The sequence below is a fragment of the Anomaloglossus baeobatrachus genome, chromosome 1 (genome assembly GCF_048569485.1).
Source record: "Anomaloglossus baeobatrachus isolate aAnoBae1 chromosome 1, aAnoBae1.hap1, whole genome shotgun sequence".
NCBI lineage: Eukaryota > Metazoa > Chordata > Amphibia > Anura > Aromobatidae > Anomaloglossus > Anomaloglossus baeobatrachus.
This window is the reverse complement of record NC_134353.1, coordinates 456486639-456500064: the sequence shown is the minus strand read 5'-3', so window position 1 is coordinate 456500064 and position 13426 is coordinate 456486639.

Below are 13426 nucleotides of genomic sequence, written 5' to 3'. Positions count from 1 at the left end.
AGCCCATATTATATATATAATTGTATTTCTGAACATGTTTTTGTAAACAGCTAAAATAACAAAACTTGTGTCACTGTCCAAATATTTCTGGACCTAACTGTATTTATCCAATTCCCTTCTCACTGTGTTTCCTTTATTAGCACAGCAGTCATATACATTGTGTGCAGAATTATTAGGCAAGTTGTATTTTACAGGATTTTTTTTATTATTGATCAACAACTATGTTCTTAATCAACCCAAAAGACTCATAAATATCAAAGCTTAATATTTTTTAAAGTTGGAGTGGGTTTTTTTTAGATTTAGCTATGTTGGGAGGATATCTGTTTGTGCAGGCAACTACTCTGCAAAATTATTAGGCAACTTGAAAAAAACAAATATATTCCCGTCTTACTTGTTTATTTTCACCAGGTAAACCAATATAACTGCACAAAATTTAGAAATAAACATTTCTGACATGCAAAAACAAAACCCAAAAAAATTAGTGACCAATATAGCCACCTTTCTTTATGATGACACTCAACAGCCTACCATCCATAGATTGTCAGTTGTTTGATTTGTTTACGATCAACATTGCGTGCAGCAGCCACCACAGCCTCCCAAACACTGTTCCGAGAGGTGTACTGTTTTCCCTCCCTGTAGATCTCACATTTTTGAGGGACAACAGGTTCTCGATGGGGTTAAGATCAGGTGAACAAGGGGGCCATGTCATTATTTTTTCATCTTTTAGACCTTTACTGGCCAGCTACGCTGTGGAGTAGTTGGATGCATGTGATGGAGAATTGTCCTGCATAAAAATCATGTTTCTCTTGAAAGATACTGACTTCTTCCAGTACTACTGTTTGAAGAAGTTGTCTTCCAGAAACTGGCAGTAGGTCTGGGAGTTGAGCTTCACTCCATCCTCAACCCGAAAAGGTCCCACAAGTTCATCTTTGATGATACCAGCCCATACCAGTACCCCACCTCCATCTTGCTGGCGTCTGAGTCAGAGTGGAGCTCTCTGCCCTTTACTGATCCAGCCTCAGACCCATCCATCTGGCCCATCAAGAGTAATCTCATTTCGTCAGTCCATAAAACCTTTGAAAAATCAGTCTTAAGATATTTCTTGACCAGTCTTGACATTTTATCTTATGTTTCTTGTTCAAAGGTGGTCGTTTTTCAGCCATCCTTACCTTGCCATGTCCCTGAGTATGGCACACCTTGTGCTTTTTGATACTCCAGTAATGTTGCAGCTTTGAAATATGGCCAAACTGGTGGCAAATGGCATCTTGGCAGCTTCACGCTTGATTGTCCTCAATTCATGGGCAGTTATTTTGCATCTTTTTTGCCCAACATGCGTCTTGCGACCCTGTTGGCTATTTGCCATGAAACGCTTGATTGTTCGGTGATCATGCTTCAAAAGTTTGGCAATTTCAAGACTGCTGCATCCCTCTGCAAGATATCTCACAATTTTGGACTTTTCAGAGCCCATAAAATCTCTCTTCTGACCCATTTTGCTAAAGGAATGGAAGTTGCCTAATAATTAAGCACACCTTATATAGGGTGTTGATGTAATTACACCACACCTCTCCTCATTACAGAGATGCACATCACCTTATTTACTTAATTGGTAGTTGGCTCTCAAGCCTATACAGCTTGGAGTAGGACAACATGTATAAAAATTATCATGTGATCAAAATACTCATTTGCCTAATAATTCTGCACACAGTGTACATAATCCCGTTTTTTTTACCGTGACAGATTCACGCGGACCCTGTCCACTGCTTGCAGCTTTCAAAGTTGTGAGACTAAGTATCGTTTCAATAAACTCGATTTGTTTTAGAGTTGATACTGTCCCCTTTCATCTTTTTTCTGTGAGCGCTACTGTTTTGTTTTAAATTGAGACTAAGAAAAGTGAAGGTACTAGGTAAAAAAAAGATGCTAAAAGTAAAAAATAAAGCTTGCAAAATGTAAAAAAAAAAAATCACAAAAAATTATACACAAAAATACATATATTTATATAAAAAGAAAAAAAAACAAAAAAATGCACATATTTGATATTGCCGCATCTGGACCAACCTGATCTATAAAACCGTCACACTATTTAACCCCTTCAGTGAACAGTTTAAACAAAATGCGTCAAAAAATGCTTTTTCATCATACTGTAGAAAAAAATAAAATAAAACACAATCAAAAAGTTGACCATAAATATAAATGGTAGTACTAAAAACTACAGCTTGTTACTAGAGATGAGCGAACCGGTCCCGGTTCGGCTCGAGGTCGGTTTGCCGAACGGAGGTCCTGTTCGAGTTCGGTTCGTCGAACGTTCGACGAACCTAACTCGAACCGCATAGGAAACAATTGCAGGCATTCACAAATACATAAAAACACCTAGAAAACACCCTCAAAGGTGTCCAAAAGGTGACAAACAACTCACAACACAACACAAACACATGGGAAAGTGACAAGGACATATACTCATGCGAAAACAAAAGAGCAGGACAAGGAAAAAGAGGAGGACACACAGATATAGGCATGGCACGTCCTTCTAAAATCATGTAAAACACCGCAAGGTGAGTCCAAGCGTAGTCTCCCTTTTTTTCCAAAAATTGGGCCCCACACACACCCACCCATTCAGTGGCAGCAGTTGTGCCCCAGTTGTACACTTCACAGCTAGATTTGCATCAAGCACATTCAAAAATCCGCGATAATTAACCGTACCCAGCATGACACCGGGGTAGGTAGATAAAGTCTTAGCTGAACCATGACTTGTTCATCTTGGCTCCTTTTAAAAACAATGTAAGCAAGGGTTACTCCAAGCGGAGTCTCCCTTTTTTCAAAAAATTGGGCCACACAGACACCCCATCAGTGGCAGCACTTGTGCCCTAGTTGCAAACAGGATGTTTTGATTTGCATCAAGCACATTCCAAATCCACAAGCATTTACTCTCCCCAGGATGACACAGGGGTAGTAAATTCCTTGTGGATCCATGACTTGTTCATTTTGATGAACGTTAGTCTGTCCACATTGTCACTGGACAGACGCGTGCGCTTATCTGTCAGCACACACCCAGCAGCACTGAAGACACGTTCAGAGACAACGCTGGCAGCTGGACACGACAAAATCTCAAAGGCGTAAGTTGAGAGCTCTGGCCATTTTTCAAGATTTGAAGTCCAAAATGAGCAAGGCTTCATTTGCAAAGTCATGGCATCGATGTTCATTTGGAGATACTCCTGTATCATCCTCTCCAGCCGTTGACTATGTGTCAGACTTGTTGTCTCTGGTGTCCTTGCAAAGGACGGTCTAAAAAAATTATGAAAAGATTCCATAAAATTGCTGTTACCAGCACCAGATACGGTGCTACTGGTATGGGTAGACTGTTGACGATGGCGAGACCGTCCCATGTTTGTCAAGTTACAACTGGGAGATTCATTCCCTGCACCTGCACGGTTTGGTGGAAAAGCCGAGCTAAGATCGAGTAACAGCTTCTGCTGATACTCCTGCATACGTGCGTCCCTTTCTATGGCTGGAATTATGTCACAAAATTTGGACTTGTACCGGGGATCTAATAGTGTGGCAAGCCAGTAGTCATCATCACTTCTAATTTTGACAATACGAGGGTCATGTTGGAGGTAGTGCAGCAAGAAGGCGCTCATGTGTCTTGCGCGGCCATGCGGACCAAGTCCACGCTGTGTTTGTGGCATAGAGGTGCTAACCGTTCTTTCTTCCTCTGACATCTCCCCCCAACCTCTTTCAACTGAAATTTGACCAAGGTCTCCCTCATCCGCTGAGTCTTCCATGTCCATGGACAGTTCGTCCTCCATTTCTTCATGTTCTCCTGCACCTTCCTCAACATCTCGCCTGCTACCATGCGCCCTTGTTGATCCCTGTCCCCCATGGTCCCATGCCTGCCGCCTTGGTGATGATGAACGTCTGGACCTTGGTGATGTTGTTGTGTCTTGCGCATATGAATCCTCCTGTAGTTCATCCCCTTCCTGTTGTCCCACCCCCTGATTCCGAATAGTGTTTAGCGTGTGCTCCAGCATGTAAATGACTGGAATTGTCATGCTGATAATGGCATTGTCAGCGCTAAACATATTCGTCGCCATGTCGAAACTCTGCAGAAGGGTGCATAGGTCCTTGATCTGAGACCGCTCCATCAGGGTGATCTGCCCCACCTCTGCATCTCGTTGGCCCAGGCTATACGTCATGACGTATTGCACCAGGGCTCGACGGTGCTGCCACAGTCGCTGTAATATGTGGAGAATCGAATTCCAGCGTGTCGGCACATCGCATTTCAGGCGATGAACTGGCAGGCCGAAAGACTTCTGGAGCGATGCAAGTCGCTCAGCTGTGGCGGTTGAACGGCGGAAGAGAGCAGACAGTTTTCGTGCCCTGGTCAGAAGGCCATCTAGGCCGGGATAGTGTGTTAAGAATTGCTGGACAACAAGGTTCAACACGTGAGCCATACAAAGCACGTGTGTCACCTTGCCCAGGCGAAGGGCCGCACCCAGGTTTGCAGCATTGTCGCACACGGCCTTACCAGGCTGCAGGTTGAGTGGAGACAACCATTTATTAAACTCGGACCGCAGAGCTGACCGCAACTCCTCAGCTGTGACTCTTATTCCCAAGATATGTCAAGCTAAAGACCGCCTGATGCCAGCATAGTAATGAGGGGTGCATGATTCCTTCTGCGCAGTGAGAACGCTGGTGGCCTGACCAGGCAGGCTTGGGGCGGAGGTGGAGGACCCAGATGAGGTGGAGGAGGCAGAAGCAGTGGTGGAACTTGGACAGACAGAGGATTGACACACAAGTCGTGGGGACGGCAAGACTTGTGCAGCAGACCCTTCACCATCTATCACCATAGTTACCCAGTGCCCAGTCAGCGACATGTAACGTCCCTGTCCATGCTTACTGGTCCAAGTATTGGTGGTGAAATGCACCCGTTGACACACAGAGTTTCTCAAGGAAGCGGTGATGTTGTGTGCGACATGCTGGTGTAGCGCGGGCACACCTTTCTTAGAGAAGTAGTGGCGACTGGGCATCTGGTACTGGGGCACAGCGACAGACATAAGGTCTCTAAAATCCTGTGTGTCCACCAGGCGGAAAGGCAGCATTTCGGTAGCCAAGAGCTTACAGAGGGATAAAGTCAACCTCTTAGCTTTGTCATGGGTCGCAGGAAATGGCCTTTTATTTGTCCACATCTGAGGGACAGAGATCTGGCTGCTGTGTGTAGACGGTGTTGAGTAGGGTGTCCCTGGAAAAATGCAGCTTTGTGAGGAAAGTGCAGGCGTAGACATGATGTTGCCTTCATCCAACGTTGGTGCTATCGATGTCTGAGAGAGCTGTACACACGCACTTGTTTCCCCTTCCAAACCAACTGACGACCTACCAAGCAAACTGCCTGTTGCGGTTACAGTGGTGGAAGTTGTGCGTGGAAAACCAGGTGTGACAGCTGTCCCCACAGTCCTAGAAGATGAAGAGCGCGCGGATGCACTGAAAGGGGCAGGCGGTGGATGGTTCGCTCCGCTAGGCCGCATTGCAGCACGGTGAGCTTCCCACCAGGACATATGATATTTATTCATGTGACGATTCATGGAAGAAGTTGTCAAACTGCTGAGGTTTTGACCTCTACTAAGAGAACCATGACAAATTTTACAGATCACATAATTTGGGCGATCTTTTGCTATGTCAAAAAAGGACCAGGCTAAGCAAGGCTTAGAGGGCATGCGACCTGTTGATCCACCCCGACTAATGCTCATAGGCAGAGTGGTGGCTGAGGATGCAGTTGTAGACGTGCTACCAGTACTCAGACTCTGTCCAGGAAGGCACAAGGTAACTTCGTCATCAGTTGCATCCTCCTCCACCACCTCTGTTGACCTCCTCGAGTGCCTGACTGTGGGTTGACAGTAGGTGGGATCTAGAACTTCCTCATCAATTGTTGTGTTTGCACTCCCCTCACCCTCAGACCGAGCCTCTTCTTGCCCTGACCGAAAATTTAAGTTGTCATCCCAATCTGGTATCTGCGTCTCATCGTCATCAGTATGTTCCTCATTGTCTATAACAACAGGTGTTACAGTTTGTGACAAAGAGTCAACATTATGCTCAGAAACTTGGTCCTCACGGCCTGAATCAGAGTCAAAAAGGTTCTGGGCATCACTGCAGACCATTTTCTGTTCTGTACTCACTGTAGCTTGGGAGCACTGTAGCTTGGGAGATTCCCAGGCTATAGTGTGACTGAACAGCTCTGCAGACTCAGCCATCTCAGTTCCACCATACTGTGCAGGGCGGATGGAGACTTCAGAGCTGGGAGAAAGCAAGTTTGATTGGGATGACAACTCAGAGGACTGGTGTTTTTTGGATGCGGTAGTTGAGGTGGCGGAGAGGGCACTTGTTGGACCACTTGAGATCCATTCAAGCATTTTCCTTTTTTGGCCATCATCTACCTTTTGTTCAGTTGTCCGTGTCCGTAAAAGAGGGAGCACATCGGATTGTCCACGGTAAGTAGTAGACATCTTACTTTTGCTGGTAGATGGTCTATCTTCAGCAGATGTTAATGGAGCTTTGCCACCTTCCCCACGGACAAACCCTTTTTTTCCTTTTCCAACACGCCTCTTACCCTTTCCACCAGCATCTGTCATTTTGCCACTCATTTTGATTGCGACAAGATTGTGCACTTAAAATGTGGTAGTAAAAATTGAGAGGTGGTGTAGATTAGAGCGGTGGTCTAGCTTTATTAACAGCAGAATAAACAACAATAATTATCACTGACAATGCAACTATGGCCCTTAAACTGGCAGCAGTGTCTGCTAGTATAATGGCTTAGTAACAATGAGTTTGAGTGTGCAATGCAGGCAGACGTGCTGCAAATATCTTTGCACTAGTGGGACTATACAAAAGTCCAATAGCCACGTTTAGGATGCCACTAGGTTCACTCAGTGTTTGCTAGTATAATGGCTTAGTAACAATGAGTTTGAGTGTGCAATGCAGGCAGACGTGCTGCAAATATCTTTGCACTAGTGGGACTATACAAAAGTCCAATAACCACGTTTAGGATGCCACTAGGTTCACTCAGTGTTTGCTAGTATAATGGCTTAGTAACACTGAGTTTGAGTGTGCAATGCAGGCAGACGTGCTGCAAATATCTTTGCACTAGTGGGACTATACACAAGTCCAATAGCCACGTTTAGGATGCCACTAGGTTCACTCAGTGTTTGCTAGTATAATGGCTTAGTAACAATGAGTTTGAGTGTGCAATGCAGGCAGACGTGCTGCAAATATCTTTGCACTAGTGGGACTATACAAAAGTCCAATAGCCACGTTTAGGATGCCACTAGGTTCACTCAGTGTTTGCTAGTATAATGGCTTAGTAAGAATGAGTTTGAGTGTGCAATGCAGGCAGACGTGCTGCAAATATCTTTGCACTAGTGGGACTATACAAAAGTCCAATAGCCACGTTTAGGATGCCACTAGGTTCACTCAGTGTTTGCTAGTATAATGGCTTAGTAACAATGAGTTGGAGTGTGCAGAGGACAGGAGGGTACAGTACCAGGGTTGTGGGTCTCTGGGTAGAGGAATGGAAGCCTGCCTTTCTATCCCTCCTAATGGGGAAATGCAGTGAGGAAATCCCTGACCTTAGCTACACAGACGCTGTCTCTGTTTTCAGGACCTGTCACCTATGGCTCTGACCCTGCCCGTACGAGCCCTTAAAAGGACTGATAGAAAGTGCTATCCCTAAGCTGTCCAGCACTGTGTATGTAGCGCATACAGCAGTATCGGCGATAGGACTCAGGACGGAGCTGCGCCAGTGATGTCTGACACCAAGGACGCAGAAGAGATAATGGCGTCCGGACGGGAAGATACTCGTTTTTATAATGCAGGGACATGTGACATGGACATCCTATCACACATGCCGTTGCTTCTCTGGCTAAAAGTACACTTAGCTGTGTGTGTGTCTGGGATTGGCTGACATAATGGCCCTCCCCACTACACGCGCGCGCTTAGGGAAGGAAGACAAGGAGAAAAAAAAAAAAAATGGCGATCGCCATTATCCATACAGCAGTGATCTGAATGCGCTGTTCCCGCACACTATACACTGAAATGTCATAATAGCGTGAGTCACAGAGTGACTTACACTATTACAGCGGAAAGCCAGCTATGAATTAGCTGTTTTTTTTGCTGCTAGAACCGTTCTCGAACGTATCTAGAACTATCGAGCTTTTGCAAAAAGCTCGAGTTCTAGTTCGATCTAGAACAGCCCCCAAAATCACTCGAGCCTAGAACTGGAGAACCTCGAACCTCGAACCGCGCTCAACTCTACTTGTTACACAAAAAACAAGCCATCACACAGCTCCCTCAGTGGAAAAACAATAATGTTATAGCTCTGAGAATACAGCAATGCCCCCCAATTTTTCTAAAAAGTTGTTTTTTTGTGGAAATGAATCTATAAATTTTACGGTGCATTTTTTACTGATACCTTTGTGGAAAAAAAGCTACCTGGTTGAAGTAACAATTTTGTTTTGAAAATGTATTTTTTCCTTTTCACAGCTCAATGTTATAAAATTCTGTGAAGTCCCCGGGGGTTCAAGGTGCTCACTAAGCATCCAGACATATTCCTTGAGGGGTCTAGTTACCAAAATGTGTTCATTTGTGGTTGAGCTCTATGGTTTAGGCACCTCAGTGGGGTCTCCAAACACGACATGGCCTCTGCTAATGATTCCGTCTAATTTTGCTTTAAAAAATTCATATGGCACTCCTTCACTTTCAAGTCCTGTTGTGCGCACCCAAACAGTAGCTTTACACCACTTATTAGGTATTGATGTACTCAGGAGAAATTGCACAGCAAAATGCATGCAGCATTTTGTTTCTGATACCCTTGTTAAAAATGCAAAATTTGAGGCTAAAATAACATTTTTGTGGAAAAAGTAAAATTTTCATTTTTTCCTTCCACATTGCTTTAGCTCCTGTGAAGAACCTAAAGTGTTAATAAATAGGGATGATGGAATACCTCTAATATTCACCTTCACGAATATGTTCTGAATAGGTCGCCGCTATTCGACTATTCGCGAATATTCGATGCTCAATGTAGATCTATGAGAAACCCGAATAACAAATAATTCGAAACTATTCGGGCTTCCCATAGACTTACATTGCGCATCGAATATTTGTATAGCGGCGACCTATTCGGAAAATATTTGCGAAGTCGAATATTTGAGGTATTCGATCATCCCTACTAATAAACTTCTTGGATGTGGTTTTGTGCAGTGTGAGGGGTGCAGTTTTCATAATGGTGTCATTTTTGGGTATTTTCTGTCACCTAGGCATTAGTCACTTCAAGTGTTGTGTGGTCCCTAAAAAAATGATTTTGTAAATTTTGTTGGAAAAATTAGATATTGCTGATGAACTTTGACCCTTCTAAAGGCTGCTTTACACGGTACGACCGATTGTGCAATTTCACAATCGATCGTACCCGCCCCCGTCCTTTTTGCGTCATGGGCAAATCGCTGCCCGTGGCGCACAAAGTCGGTAACCCCCGTCACACATACTTACCTTTCGTGCGACCTCGCTGTGGGCGGCGAACGTCCACTTCCTGGAGTGGGAGGGATGTTTGGCGTCACAGCGACATCACACGGCCGCCGGCCAATGGAAGCGGAGGGGCGGAGATGAGCGGGACGTAAACATCCCGCCCACCTCCTTCCTTCACATAGCCGGCGGCGGCCGCGTGACGCAGGTGAGCTGCTGTTCATCGTTCCCGGGGTGTCACACGGAGCGGCGTGTGCTACCCCGGAAACGATGAGCACCTAAATTAAACGATATTATGGAACCTAGCAAGCAGTACACGACTCACAATTTGTGAGCGATACTGCATCGCTAGGAGGTGTCACACAGGCCGGCATCGCCAACGATGCCGGATGTGCGTCACAAAAACCGTGACTCCGACGATCTATCGCACGATAGATTGTCTGGTGTAAAGCAGCCTTAACTTCTTAACAAAAAATAAAATGTTTAAAAAATTGCACAGATGTAAAGTAGACATGTGGGAAATGTTAATTAGTAACTATTTTGTGTGAAATATCACTGTGGATTAAGAGCATAAAAATTAAAAGTTTGAAAATTGCAAAATTTTCAACATTTTTGCCAACTTTCTGATATTTTCACAAATAAATGAATAAGATATTGTCTTAATTTTACCTCTATCCTGAAGTACAAAAAGTGAAAAAACATTCTCAGAATCATTGGGATCCAGTAAATCGTTCCAGAGTTATAACATGTCAAAATGACACTAATCAGAAATGAAAAAAAATTGGCTTAGTCACGAAGGCAAAAACAGGCTCTGGCGCAAAAAGGTTAAACATGGTTTTATGGTTGCATCAAGAATTTGTTGAAATTTCATTTAATCCATCCTTCCTTCTATGCATGAAATGTTCTATGTGCCATTGGCTAAACAAAACCCCAGAGCAACCCTAAGTTTAATGGTTTATGATATGTTATTTTCCTGAAATTCTATGACCTTTTTTCTCCACACATACCTTTGATCATTGTGGCCAAAGAGTTATATTTTGACCTCATCAGTCCACAGGACTTGTTTAAAAAAAAAAGCATCAGGCTTGTTTAGATGTTTTTTTTGCATACTTCTAACCCTTAATTTTATGGTGTGGATACAGGAAAGGTTTTCTTCTGATGACTCTTCCATATTTGTGCAAGTGTCTCTGAATAGTAGAACAATATACCAAAACTCCAGAGTCTGTTAAATCTTCCTGAAGGTCTTTTGCAGTCAAGTGAAAGTTCTGATTTGCCTCTCTAGAAATCCTACGACCAGCTTTCAGAGAAATTTAGCTTTGTCTTCCAGACCTTATCTTGACCTCCACTTTAATTGTTAGGCTACTTTCACACATCAGGTTTTTCCCATCAGGCACAATCTGGAAAAAAATGGTTAAAACGGATCCGGTACCGCATCCGTTTTATCTCCATTGATTTGTATTGTCGCCGGATTGTGCCTGATGACCTTGCGTTGCATCCGGCTTTTTCCGGATGCGGCTTAATTAATGGATGGATGCGGCTTAATTAATGGATGGATGGATGGTGGCTGCATGGAACGTTTCATGCAACGTTTTTTGTCTCATAAAAAAACATGGTGCATAATGAAAGTCTATGCACGCCGAATCTGGTGGCATGCATCAAACGCCGGAAGCATGTACCGGATTCGGTTTTTACTTCTGAGCATGCCCAGAAGTGATTCTCTGGCCTAAGAAAATCGGTGCGAGTGGAGTGCGCTAAAACAACGCATTCCACTCGGACCAATTCTAGCCTGTGTGTCAGCACACATGAGCGATTATTTTCTCAGCCCTAATCGGACCGAGAAAACAATCGCAGCATGCTGCAACTGTAATGCGAGACTCTTTTCTCTCGCACCCATTCAAGTGAATGGGGCGAGAGAAAAATCGCACTGCACTTGCGGTACACCGGTGCACCATGCATGCAGAGCAAGAGTCGCATTAGCCGGCTACGGAGGAGAGAGGGAGATAAATCCCACCTTCCCCTTCTCAGTGCCAGCCCGCCCCTCCTGAGAGCCTGCCCGCCCCCCGCAGCTGTGGTCCGCTCACACAGTCGGACTGCAGACGCAGGGACACTAGCATGACACTCGGCTCCTGCTGTGCTGCCAGCACGAGTCGAGTGTCATGCGAGCATCGCAGTAGTGCCCTGTGTGGCCCCTGCTTCTCTCTCTCTCTCACACTCACTGACTCACTCACTGACTCATTCACTCACTCTCACCCACTCACCGATCATGGGCATGGTGCTGCACGGCTGTCACACTGCTGGCGGCTTCTCCTGACTTGAAAATGCCGGCCGCCCATTATTCAATCTCGTATTCACTGCTTACCCGCCCACCGGCGCCTATGATTGGTTGCAGTCAGACACGCCTCCACGCTGAGTGACAGCTGTTTCACTGCAACCAATCACAGCCGCCAGTGTGTGGGTCTATATCTTGCAGTAAAATAAATAAATAATTAAAAAAAAAGGTGTGCGGTCCCCCCCAATTTTGATACCAGCCAGGGTAAAGCCACACGGCTGAAGGCTGGTATTCTCAGGATGGGGAGCTCCACGTTATGGGGAGCCCCCCAGCCTAACAATATCAGCCAGCAGCCACCCGGAATTGCCACATGCATTAGATGCGACAGTCCCGGGACTCTACCCGGCTCATCCCGAATTGCCCTGGTGCAGTGGCAATCGGGGTAATAAGGGGTTAATCATGGGAGGCATCTCTGAGACACCCCCAATCAGTGCTTTTTTTGTAAAAAAATATTTGCTGGTACGCATCTCTGAGGCGAGGAGCAGTGGGGGAGAGGGCTTTGGGGGTGCTGTCAGGCGTGCTGCCGGCCGACATTGAGTAGCGGGGCTGCGGCGGGGTGTGCCGGTGCCAGTGGAGAGAGTGGACAATCATGTGAGCACAAGTATTAGATTTGTAGACTTCTGGCCACACTCTGGTGTGATGTGTCCAGCCTCAGTCAATTCATTTTCATTGAGCATGTCTGTTCAGCACGTGACCACATCTATGTAAATCGCATACTTGCAGCTTCATAACCTCCCACTCTCATCGCCGGCACCAGAGAATCCTGACAGCGTGCAGATTGCACACTGTGAGAATTCAGAAGTCTGCAGTCACATAGATTGACACAAGGAGTGACTGCAGACGAATCACAAATTTGGACAACCCCTTTAATGCTCCTAACAACATAAATAAAATCATAGTAACCCTTAACTTGTCAGATGGCACAAGACTTTATTAAAGAGATTGTCCACTACTTAAACATTGATGACCTTTCCTTAGGATAGGTCACCAATGTCTGACTGGTCAGGGTCCGGCACCTGGCAACCCCGCCAATTCCCTACACTAGGTGCCAGTGGTGGCCGGTGGCCGGAAGTGCTCAGTTCTGGATCTGCTCCGTCTTCTGATAGTGGCAACAGGTTCCTATTAAAATCAATGAGGTGGATGTGCAGTACCCGGCCGCGGACACTATCAGAAGACGGAGCAGATCCAGAAATAAGCATTTCCGGACACCTGCACCATAATCAGCTGATCAGTGGGGGTCCCATTACACTCACATCAGAAGCAATGCGCAAGTGGGACCAAGGCCTAATGATAAGACATAGTCAGTATCACAAATAAACATTTACATTCAGGTACCTTATAGATGATGTTGTCTCTAGTCATTTCTTTCTATTCTTCATCTTGTCCTGACGCCATGATGACTTTTCACATTCACATCTCGTCTCTGCAGATTTCCATCTTCTCTGGTCTTCTGTAACACATCCCGACACAATGCCCCTAAAATAGCAGAATGTTTATAATACTTCTACTTAAAAATATCTGCCCTACGCAGTGCCCCAGAATAAATAATGGCCCCTCACAGTATTCTCTGCACAAAATATGACCCACACTGTCCCTCTT